This window comes from Phaenicophaeus curvirostris, chromosome 1 (assembly GCF_032191515.1).
Source record: "Phaenicophaeus curvirostris isolate KB17595 chromosome 1, BPBGC_Pcur_1.0, whole genome shotgun sequence".
In the NCBI taxonomy this organism is placed as follows: Eukaryota; Metazoa; Chordata; class Aves; order Cuculiformes; family Cuculidae; genus Phaenicophaeus; species Phaenicophaeus curvirostris.
In genome coordinates, this window is record NC_091392.1 from 204,784,386 (window position 1) to 204,794,523 (window position 10,138).

Here is a 10,138-nt window from a genome sequence, read left to right on the forward strand (position 1 = left end):
AGAGCTGGGGTTGTTTAGCCTGGAGAAGAGGAGGCTGAGGGGAGACCTCATTGCTCTCTACAACTACCTGAAAGGAGGTTGTGGAGAGGAGGGTGCTGGCCTCTTCTCCCAGGTGACAGGGGACAGGACAAGAGGGAATGGCCTCAAGCTCCGCCAGGGGAGGTTTAGGCTAGACGTTAGGAAAAAATTCTTTACAGAAAGGGTCATTGGGCACTGGCAGAGGCTGCCCAGGGAGGTGGTTGAGTCACCTTCCCTGGAGGTGTTTAAGGCACGGGTGGATGAGGTGCTGAGGGTTATGGTTTAGTGTTTGATAGGAACGGTTGGACTCGGTGATCCGCTGGGTCTCTTCCAACCTGGTTATTCTGTGATTCTGTGATTCTGTGATATTCAGGAGCTGGATGATGATGGCTGTGTCTGATGTGGCAGCTCCCGGTTTCTTCTCACAGAGGCCAGCCCTGCAGCACCCGTCCCTTCCTCCCCCAGTTTGCCACATAAGCCCAGTACAAGTGTTAACAGCCAAGCAAGAGGAGATCAGAAAGGACAGTTTATATACTTTCCTGGTGGCTCACGGAGAGATGCTGCATGAAACCACTACTGAACTGGGGTGCCTGGCTCTCCATAGTTCCCTTCAGACAGACTGTGACAGTTGTGGAAGATGCTTAAGGGAAAGAGGGCCAGATCTCTGAGTTTTACACCAAAGTCATGCTTTATTGAATGTATACAGGATATGGAGAAATAGTCTGGGGCGAGGGGTGTAGAATGGGACTGCTGGTTCTCAGTGGTGAATGCTTGTTTGCCTTAGGGCACATTAACAACTCATGTTGGACTTACCTGGAAGCCACCGCTAGAGAAGACTCATTCTTTAGAGCATCAGTTGAGAGGCTGACTGTTTGCTGTAGCACCTTAATGAATCCTGATGCAGAAGACACATGATACATGCTTTTTTTTTTTTTTTCCTCCCCTGTGGCAAGGATGGGAAAGCTTTGGGTGTTTTCTTCATCAGATCGTGTTGTGCTTAGACTAAATACGCTTATGAAAAGAGCCTGCAGGAACCAGAATAACATGAGAAGATCTGTACTAGAGAAGAAATGAAAGCTTTGTGTTAGCCAGGAGGAATGAAACTGCAGAGAAGACAGCAGAGGCATTCACCTTATGGCAATCCCAGAGGAAAAGCTGGATATGAGGGAGACAGGCACTTTGCAGTATGGACTGAGTTTGTAATGCTTATTTACTGGTAAATACCCACATGCTGAAGTAGCAGCTTTGATTCATATTTGTATGTTCTTGAAACAAAAATGAAAATCCCAGCTACACAATCTTTCTGGAGACACGTAACTTTGTGAGGGAGAAGACTTGACCGAGAAGGGGTAACTAAAGATCAGCCACCCACTAGGTTCCAGGTGCATGAAGGCAGTGACAGCATGAAAACAGACAACATTCTTACCCTGGCTTGTGTGCCCATGCTGCTAAATGGGATGCTTCATAGTAGGCAAGTGTCTGTGCCACAAAGCCTCCCCATGACACAAGCATCTGAGCACAGAGCTCCATCCCAAAACTGGATACAGCCATTTAGATTAGTCTTACTTAAATGCAGTTCTCACTGCATCTTTCACTGTGTGGTCATTGGAAATGCTTCAGCAATGAATGAATGATGGAGAAAAGAACTGAATCAACACCCTGTCCTTTTTTTAGTCCTTTCTTGCCTTATGAAATGCTGTAGCTCATATATCTGTCGAATAGATCCATTGGAGTCTAAACTCTGGGATAAGGCTATGTCTTTTGTGAAGTGATTTTCACTTCTGGGCAATAAAAAGTAAATAAATTGCAAAACATCTATGTAGAATTTTTTGCACTCCACCCTTTGGCATGCTGTCACATCAACTCCTAAGGTGATACCAGCAGTACTGAAAACATTAGCCAAACACTAGAATAAGATACAATTTCCTTTCACAGGCAGAACTGATTTTCAGAAAAAGTCTTTATAGTGTTTTCTTGCATTTTCATTTTTGTTGACTTGTATTTATTCATCTAAATTCTAGAGTAGACAGAACAGGTTATTATTTTTAATAGTATTTCACACTAAGAGTGTTGTGTTGATATTGAAGCAAGAGTAATACAAAGCAATTGGTTTTGCATAAGTGCCTCCACTGGTCCTACTCCTTTCCACCATCCTCTATGCTAACTTCGTACTTTGCAAACTTATTTACCTTCAGAAATTAAAGTGATATGGTAAGAGACCTTGACCATGAAAGGAGAGGTTATTGTGGTCGTCCTACAGAAAGCAAAAAAAAATTATACTTTAAATCATGCTGATATCAGTTTTGAGGCTTAGTTCAGCTTCAGAAAAATGTGGTAACACTGATACAATTAAGAACTACCATGTTAAGTTAGACTTAGTGTCCATTTAGAACATATTCTATGCCTAATATTAACTGATAGTGGTTTATTAGGAAGGAGTATGAGAAGCTGAGCAGTCCTTCATTTAAACTTGAAAGGACTTTGGAGACATTCTTCCTTGCTGAGTGCTCTCGTTTCCTGGCAGCCAGGGCTTTAAGGTTTCTGACTGAAGATTTCATAGAGATCCTTGTGTTGAAGAGTTGACTGTCGTTGTTATTTCCATATATATGCTTCCAGCTTTCACACCATCTTGTGCAATTGGGCTCTACAATCCCATTCTAGGAAAGTAGTTTATCTAGTTTGTTTTAGCTTGTATTTTATATTGACCATTCCCTGGCATTTCTCTAAGAAAAATAGTAAAAATCATCTACCATGTCGGATCATCCGTTGTTTTGTTTACCTTTTAATATTGCCCTTCAGTCACCTCGTCGGATGTGAAGAATCTTACTCCATGTATTCTGTCCTCCTAAATCCTGTAGTTTATACTATATATCAGTCCTCCTTGTCACTATTCTCTCTGCTGCTTCTTATGGCTTTCTGAAAAATAGGGCACGCAGAATAGGACATATACTTTCAGGTGTAAAACAGGTTTCTCTTTTACTAATTTCCTTTCCGAATCATTCCTAAAACGACTTTTTCCTGTGAACATGCAGACAATGTTTTCAGGAAACGATCCACATAGTCTTCACAATCTCTTTCCTGTGAGGTAATAGCTAATTTAGAGCCATTCATTCTGTATGTATAGTTAAGGTTATTTTTCCCATGTGCGCTGCTTTGCGTTTTTTGATATGGAATTTCATCTGCCATTTTATTGCTCAATGAATTAGTATTGTGAAATTCTTCTGCAATACTTCTCAGGCAGCTTAAGTCCTTGAGAATTTGATACAAGAGAAGAACTGGAAGCTATGCCTTTTAAATTTCTTCTTGTCTTCGTTATATTTTTAATACTGTAATAGGTTTCTTCTGGTCCAGATTTATGACCTGGTCTGCACCATGGGATGAACTTGAGAAAGTATGAAAGTTTGAAGCAATGTTTCTTTCCTAAGTACAGCTTATTGCAGTAGTAAATGCCAGGCAATTCTGAAGGATGGGGCGATTTCCTCATCAATTAGAGTTGTGCATGTGGGGAAAATGCACCAACTTAAATGCATTCCACCTGAGCCCATCTGGCCGGGTTTATACAGTGAAAATAAGATCAACTTTTGCTAATGCTGTTTTTTGCCCATCAGTTATAATAATTCATGAATTTGAAGTGAGTTATTGCTAGTCTTCTAGGCACTGTATGAGTTAGACCAAACGTCAGAAAGTTTACGTGGCACAGTGTTTAAAACAGGTATAATTTGGTTTTTTTTTTACTTACTCATTTGAGTACTTCTGTAAAGTAGGAATGAAGGGGTTCCCCAGCTATATTTGAGGTGTCTGGCCCGTAATCACCCACACTAGGTCATCCCCTGAAAGAGAAGGTGCAGGTTAAGAAAGGCTGTTCACGCATATGTCCCTCTACTATGCATTGGAGGCAAGTGTATGGCCCTTCTGAATTGTGCTGTATTTAAATATTGCCTTTTTTAATTGGGAGTAGGATGTTGATTCTAAATCATCTAAGCACACAATAGCTGTGGTACCAAGAGATCCCCTCTTGCAGATGAAAACTTTGCAGTGAAACTGAATCCAGTGTGGAATAAGATGAGAAGAAACCAGAAGAAAATCATCAGGAGACAGAAACTCAACTTAGATAATTACTGATATTTGGAATGTGAATTATTACGAATAAAAAATATTTCTCCCTAAGTGAAAAGGACAGCTTCTTTGGGTCGTATTGAGGGGAAAAAAAAAAGAGAAAAAAGTCACACTATTTCCTTGAAAAAATTCCCCAAAGCTTTTTCTTTCCCTTTTTTTTGCCAACACTTGATAAAAAGTATTTTTCATTTTCTTACTGGTTCTCATTAAAATGTTTTGCCATAACCTCTGTGACATAATCTAAGCAGCAGAGGGAGAAAGATGTCAGAACAGTATAAGGAATGGCAACTGTGCGCTACCCAGAGCAACTTGCCGTATTGACCTCATTGTCGTTTCCTGTAAAAAAACCCTTAAAGCTCACCTTGCTTTGAAGGCCGCAGGTTTTTAACTCATTTCTCTTGTTCACCTTTCTAGGGCCTCCGCTTGTGTGGAAGGGTGAGCTGGTTTCTCTGTGGCTTATACACCTTTATCACAGAACTACCACATCAGTTCCAGCGGCAGAAGCCTCAGTACCGATGATGCTGAGTGAGCAAATAGGACAAGTCTGAATTCCAGATGCAGGAAAGGAAAAGGGGTTTGTCTAATTGCTTAGAAGAAGCCTCCACCCTGACTTTTTAACTCATGAGTGAAGCAAAAAATTAATAAAAAATCTTTCAAGCATAATAAGCAGGAAACCTTCAATGCTGTTTCTACAAAATCATACTTATAGAATGTAACTGCAGTTTGATACACTATATTGCTCATAAAAAATAGTGAGGTTTATTGCCAGTAACAAATGATACTTTTCAGCTATGCCCTGTGATCTAGTCTTACGTTTCCCATTTCCTAACAGACCCTTATCTGTGTGTTTAAGAGAAAAATATGCTGCCATCATACCATCTATATTTTCATATCAAATAATTAGTTGCATGAAACTATTTCTCAGGACTGGGAAAGAAAAGATCAAGCAATCTAATGCTTTTCTTAATGTGTGCACACACACACACTTTTCTGTTTAATTTTCACATTAATTAGACCTCATACAGTATTGCCTACATTAGAAGATGCTTTTTCAGCCCATGGTTTTGGCCTTTCTGTATTTGGACTTGTATTATTCTCTCTGTAGCAGGGTTACCGTTTATCTCAAATAAATCTGTCTATTTGCCTCAGCTCTACCAGGCTTCTAGCACGCATTCCCCCACCACAAAAGCTGCAGACTCCATAATTGGTGCCATTCAGCTATAGTCATGTGCTATTTGTTTGTACAACTAAAATATGTTTTCCTAGAAAATCAGAATAGTCTTTGATGCCTTAAGTGCTGTCAGCATACCTGGTATTTATGCAAAAGTGTATGTTCCTACAAGTACTCTGATAGTCAAGATACGTCTGGTTTTATCCATTTATTTCTTCTTTAAAAGATGTATAGTAATATACATAAAGTCATGGAACAGGTGATCTTGAGTGCTATCATGAAGCACATGCAAGAGAACCGGGTGATCAGGCCCAGTCAACATGGGTTCACAAAAGGCAGGTCTTGCCAGACTAACCTGATCGCCTTCTATGACAAAGTGACTCAGCTACTGGATGAGGGAAAGGCTGTGGATGTATCTTCCTGGACTTCAGCAAAGCCTTTGACACAGTTTCTCACAGCATTCTGCTTGAGAAACTGTCAGCCTCTGGGCTGGACAGGCGCACACTCTCCTGGGTGGAAAACTGGTTGGATGGCCGGGCCCAGAGAGTGGTGGGAAATGGTGTGAAATCCAGCTGGAGGCCAGTGACAAGTGGGGTTCCCCAGGGCTCAGTGCTGGGTCCAGCCCTGTTCAATGTCTTCATCAATGATCTGGATGAAGGCATCGAGTGCACCCTGAGCAAGTTTGCGGACGACACTAAGCTGGGTGGAAGTGTCGATCTGCTGGAGGGTCGGGAGGCTCTGCAAAGGGATCTGAACAGGCTGGACCACTGGGCAGAGTCCAATGGCATGAGGTTTAACGAGGCCAAATGCCGGGTCCTGCACTTGGGGCACAACAACCCTATGCAGTGCTACAGACTAGGAGAAGTCTGTCTAGAAAGCTGCCTGGAGGAGAGGGACCTGGGGGTGTTGGTTGACAGCCGACTGAATATGAGCCAGCAGTGGCCCAGGTGGCAAAGAAGGCCAATGGCATCTTGGCTTGGATCAGAAACGGTGTGACCAGCAGGTCCAGGGAGGTTATCCTCCCTCTGTACTCGGCACTGGTGAGACCGCTCCTCGAATCCTGTGTTCAGTTCTGGGCCCCTCACCACAAGAAGGATGTTGAGGCTCTGGAGAGAGTCCAGAGAAGAGCAACAAAGCTGGTGAAAGGGCTGGAGAACAGGCCTTATGAGGAGCGGCTGAGAGAGCTGGGGTTGTTTAGCCTGGAGAAGAGGAGGCTGAGGGGTGACCTCATTGCTCTCTACAACTACCTGAAAGGACGTTGTAGAGAGGAGGGTGCTGGCCTCTTCTCCCAAGTGACAGGGGACAGGACAAGAGGGAATGGCCTCAAGCTACGCCAGGGGAGGTTTAGGCTAGACGTTAGGAAAAAATTCTTTACAGAAAGGGTCATTGGGCACTGGAACAGGCTGCCCAGGGAGGTGGTTGATTCACCTTCCCTGGAGGTGTTTAAGGCACGGGTGGACGAGGTGCTGAGGGATATGGTTTAGTGTTTGCTAGGAACGGTTGGACTCGGTGATCCGGTGGGTCTCTTCCAACCTGGTTATTCTGTGATTCTGTGTGATTCTGTAAGGAGGAGTTATCCAGACCAATATCAAGGTGGATATGTCTGTTGCATTACTTGGTGAAGTTATATGAAGCAAATCAGAGCTGTAATGATTTCATCTAGCAGTAAAATCTCTTTAAAAGTGATTAATTTTAAAGCTGCTGATTTATTTAATGCACAGTGATACATATTCTGTGAAGCCAGAGTTTATTCATAGAAAGTTTATTTGTGGAGCATCCTTTAAAACAAGTCAGGTTTTCTCCTAATCATTCATGTAGACATATTTATAAAAATTATCCAAAATACATTTTATGGCAACTTCATCTTTCTTTAGCTGTGCTGAATAGCAGTGTAATCTTTAAGTAAGTGGAAGGGAAGCAGGGGTGCATTTTGAAGAAAATGCTACTCAGTAAAAAGGTGAAATTATCTAACCTTATGTCGCTTAGAGCACTCTTTTAAAAAAATCCATAAATGGCCCTCGCTAAAGCACATCATGTGGTCATTGAATTAGAAATGCAGGGAATAGATTTCCAAAGGTTACATAGTCCAGTTCCCTGCCACTGGGGAAGGATCAAATGTGCTAGAGCTTCCCACAGAGAATTTTATCTAGTACATTTTTTTTAGAATTTCCGCCAAAAGACTTTCCAAGGGTGTCCTGTTCAAGCTTTTTCTCCTCTCGTATTTCTTCTTAATATGTGACCTATATAGTCTTTACTGCATGTTAAACTGTGGGGTTTTGTCTTTTTTTCTTGTGAACAATTGTCTTTCCTATTAACAATATTCCATATCCTGGAAGATTTATCAAGTCTTTACCTGCCTAGACTAAAAGAAACACTTTTTTTGCAGTCTTCCCTCTTCTGTGTTCTGAGCCCCCTTCTCTTTCTTGTTGTTTCCAGCTGTATCCTTTCCAGAATGACTTAATGTGTTTTGGAGTATGGCACCATAGACTGCTCACACTGCTTCAGCTGCATTCTTCCTGGAAACAAGTAGAAGAAAACTATCTTCACCCACATCTTACCTCCAAAATTCTTGACAACATGAGATTTTCCCTCACCTCTCGTCCCGTGCCCTCCCCATCCCCTTCTTGTCCCTTCCCATCCCTTTCCCTAATACTGCACTGCTGATTCTCAGGTCATTTTTAATACACTTAAACTTGCAAGTCCTTTTCCTCATTTGACATCTTATGTTTTTGTTTTTTTTCTCCTTGCTAGTTATTGTGCTCAGACCTGTCCTTCATCATTTTTTAAAGAAAAAAATGCTCCTCTGGATTATTTCTTGATTACGATGGTTTTGAATTCGGAAGTTGTTCTCCAGATTTCTGTAACCCTAACACATACTGGTTTCATATACAAATTTTATCCATTTAGTTTGTAATGCATATTTTCAATGAAAATATTGAATGGAGTTGGCTTGGAATCTCTGAGGGAACCAGTTTGAAAGAAAATCACCATTTGGTACTGATAACTGTTCCTTGAGAAGAGATTTTCAAACAGTAACACACTATCATCTTTATGTTTTTTTTCTCATCTAGATGACATTTCCCTCATTTTGCTGTGAGAATTTAGTATGAAAAGATATTAAAAGTCTTATTGTACTCAAGATACAGCAAATTTCTTCTTCTTCTTTACTGGTATTCCAGTTATCCTGTCCAAGAAGATTACCCTGGCTTGACATGGTTTGATCTTGAAAAATCCATACTGGCTCTTTTTATCATTCTTTGAGTGCTTTTTATTTCACCACTGACACATCTATTCCATTTTTCAGGGGTCAGTATCTAGGCAAAGTGCTCTTTTTCTTTGAATTCCCAGTTATCCTGGTTTTAAATGTACATAGTTTCTTGTTTTCTGAGACTATCCCCATCTAATATGACTTCTCACCTGTAATCATTGATGCTTCAAATAGAATCATAGAATCATAGAATAGTTTGGTTTGGAAGGGACTTTAAGGATCATCTAGTTCAGGCTGCCCATGGCCCCGTCCAAACTGACCTTCAACACCTCCAGGGATGGGGCAGCCACAACTTCCCTGGGCAACCTGTTCCAGTGCCTCACCACTCTCATGGTGAAGAATTTCCTCCTTATGTCTAGTCTAAATCTGCCCTTCTCCAGTTTATACCCATTGCCCCTCATCCTATCACCACAAGCAGTCCTTCCCCAGCTTTCTTGTAGCCCTCTTCAGGTGCTGGAAGCTTACTATAAGGTCTCCTTGGAGCATTCTGTTATCCAAATTGAGCAAAGGGATTTTTATTTATTTACTTATGCACTTAAAGGTATATCTAGTCACATCATGGACACTTTAATATCTAAAACACAATTGGGAATATTAGATATTGTGTCTTAACTACTTAAAGAAACAGATGTCCTTCAAATCATTTAGGAAGTTTAAAATAGCTTGAAAGAAGCACCATCATAAAACCATGCTTTAAACTCTGTCAGTGGTGTTTGAAATAACAAAAGCCTGTTTCACACAGGTAGGCAGGGTATTTTTAAAGCTAGTTTATTGCAATTCTGTGGAAGTATGTGGGGTTTTGTTCCTTGAAGTAGTTTCTTATTGAATTATCTTTTAAGGAGCTAAAGCAGTAATTTAATAATTAAATCTCTCTGTGTGAATCTCATGAGGTTCAACAAGGCCAAGTGCAAGGTCCTACACCTGGATCGGGGCAATCCCTGATTTCAATACAGGATGGAGAATGATGTGATTGAGAGCTGCCCTGCAGAGAAGGACTTGGGGGTGCTTGGCGATGAGAAACTTGACATGAGCCGGCAATGTGTGCTCACAGCTCAGAAGGCCAACCGTATCCTGGGCAGCATCAAAAGAAATGTGGCCAGCAGGTCAAGGGAAGTGATTCTGCCCCTCTCTTCCTCTCTTATGAGACCTCATCTGAAGTATTGTGTCCAGTTCTGGAATCCTTAACTTAAGAAGAATATGAAGCTGTTGGATCCAGAGGAGGGCTACAAAGATGATCAGAGGGCTGGAGCACCTCCCATATGAGGACAGGCTGAGAGAGTTGGGATTGCTCAGCCTGGAGAAGAGAAGGCTCCAAGGAGACCTTAGAGTGACCTTCCAGTACCTGAAGGGGACTTCGAAGAAAGCTGTGGAGGGACTGTTTACAAAGGCTTGTAGTGACAGGATGAGGGGCCATGGCTATAAACTGTTGAGGGGCAGATTTAGACTAGATGTAAGGAGGAATGTCTTCATGATAAGAGGGGTGAGGCATTGGCACAGGTTGTCCAGGGAAGCTGTGGCTGCCCCATCCCTGGAGGTGTTTAAGGCTCAGTTGGATGGGGCCTTGG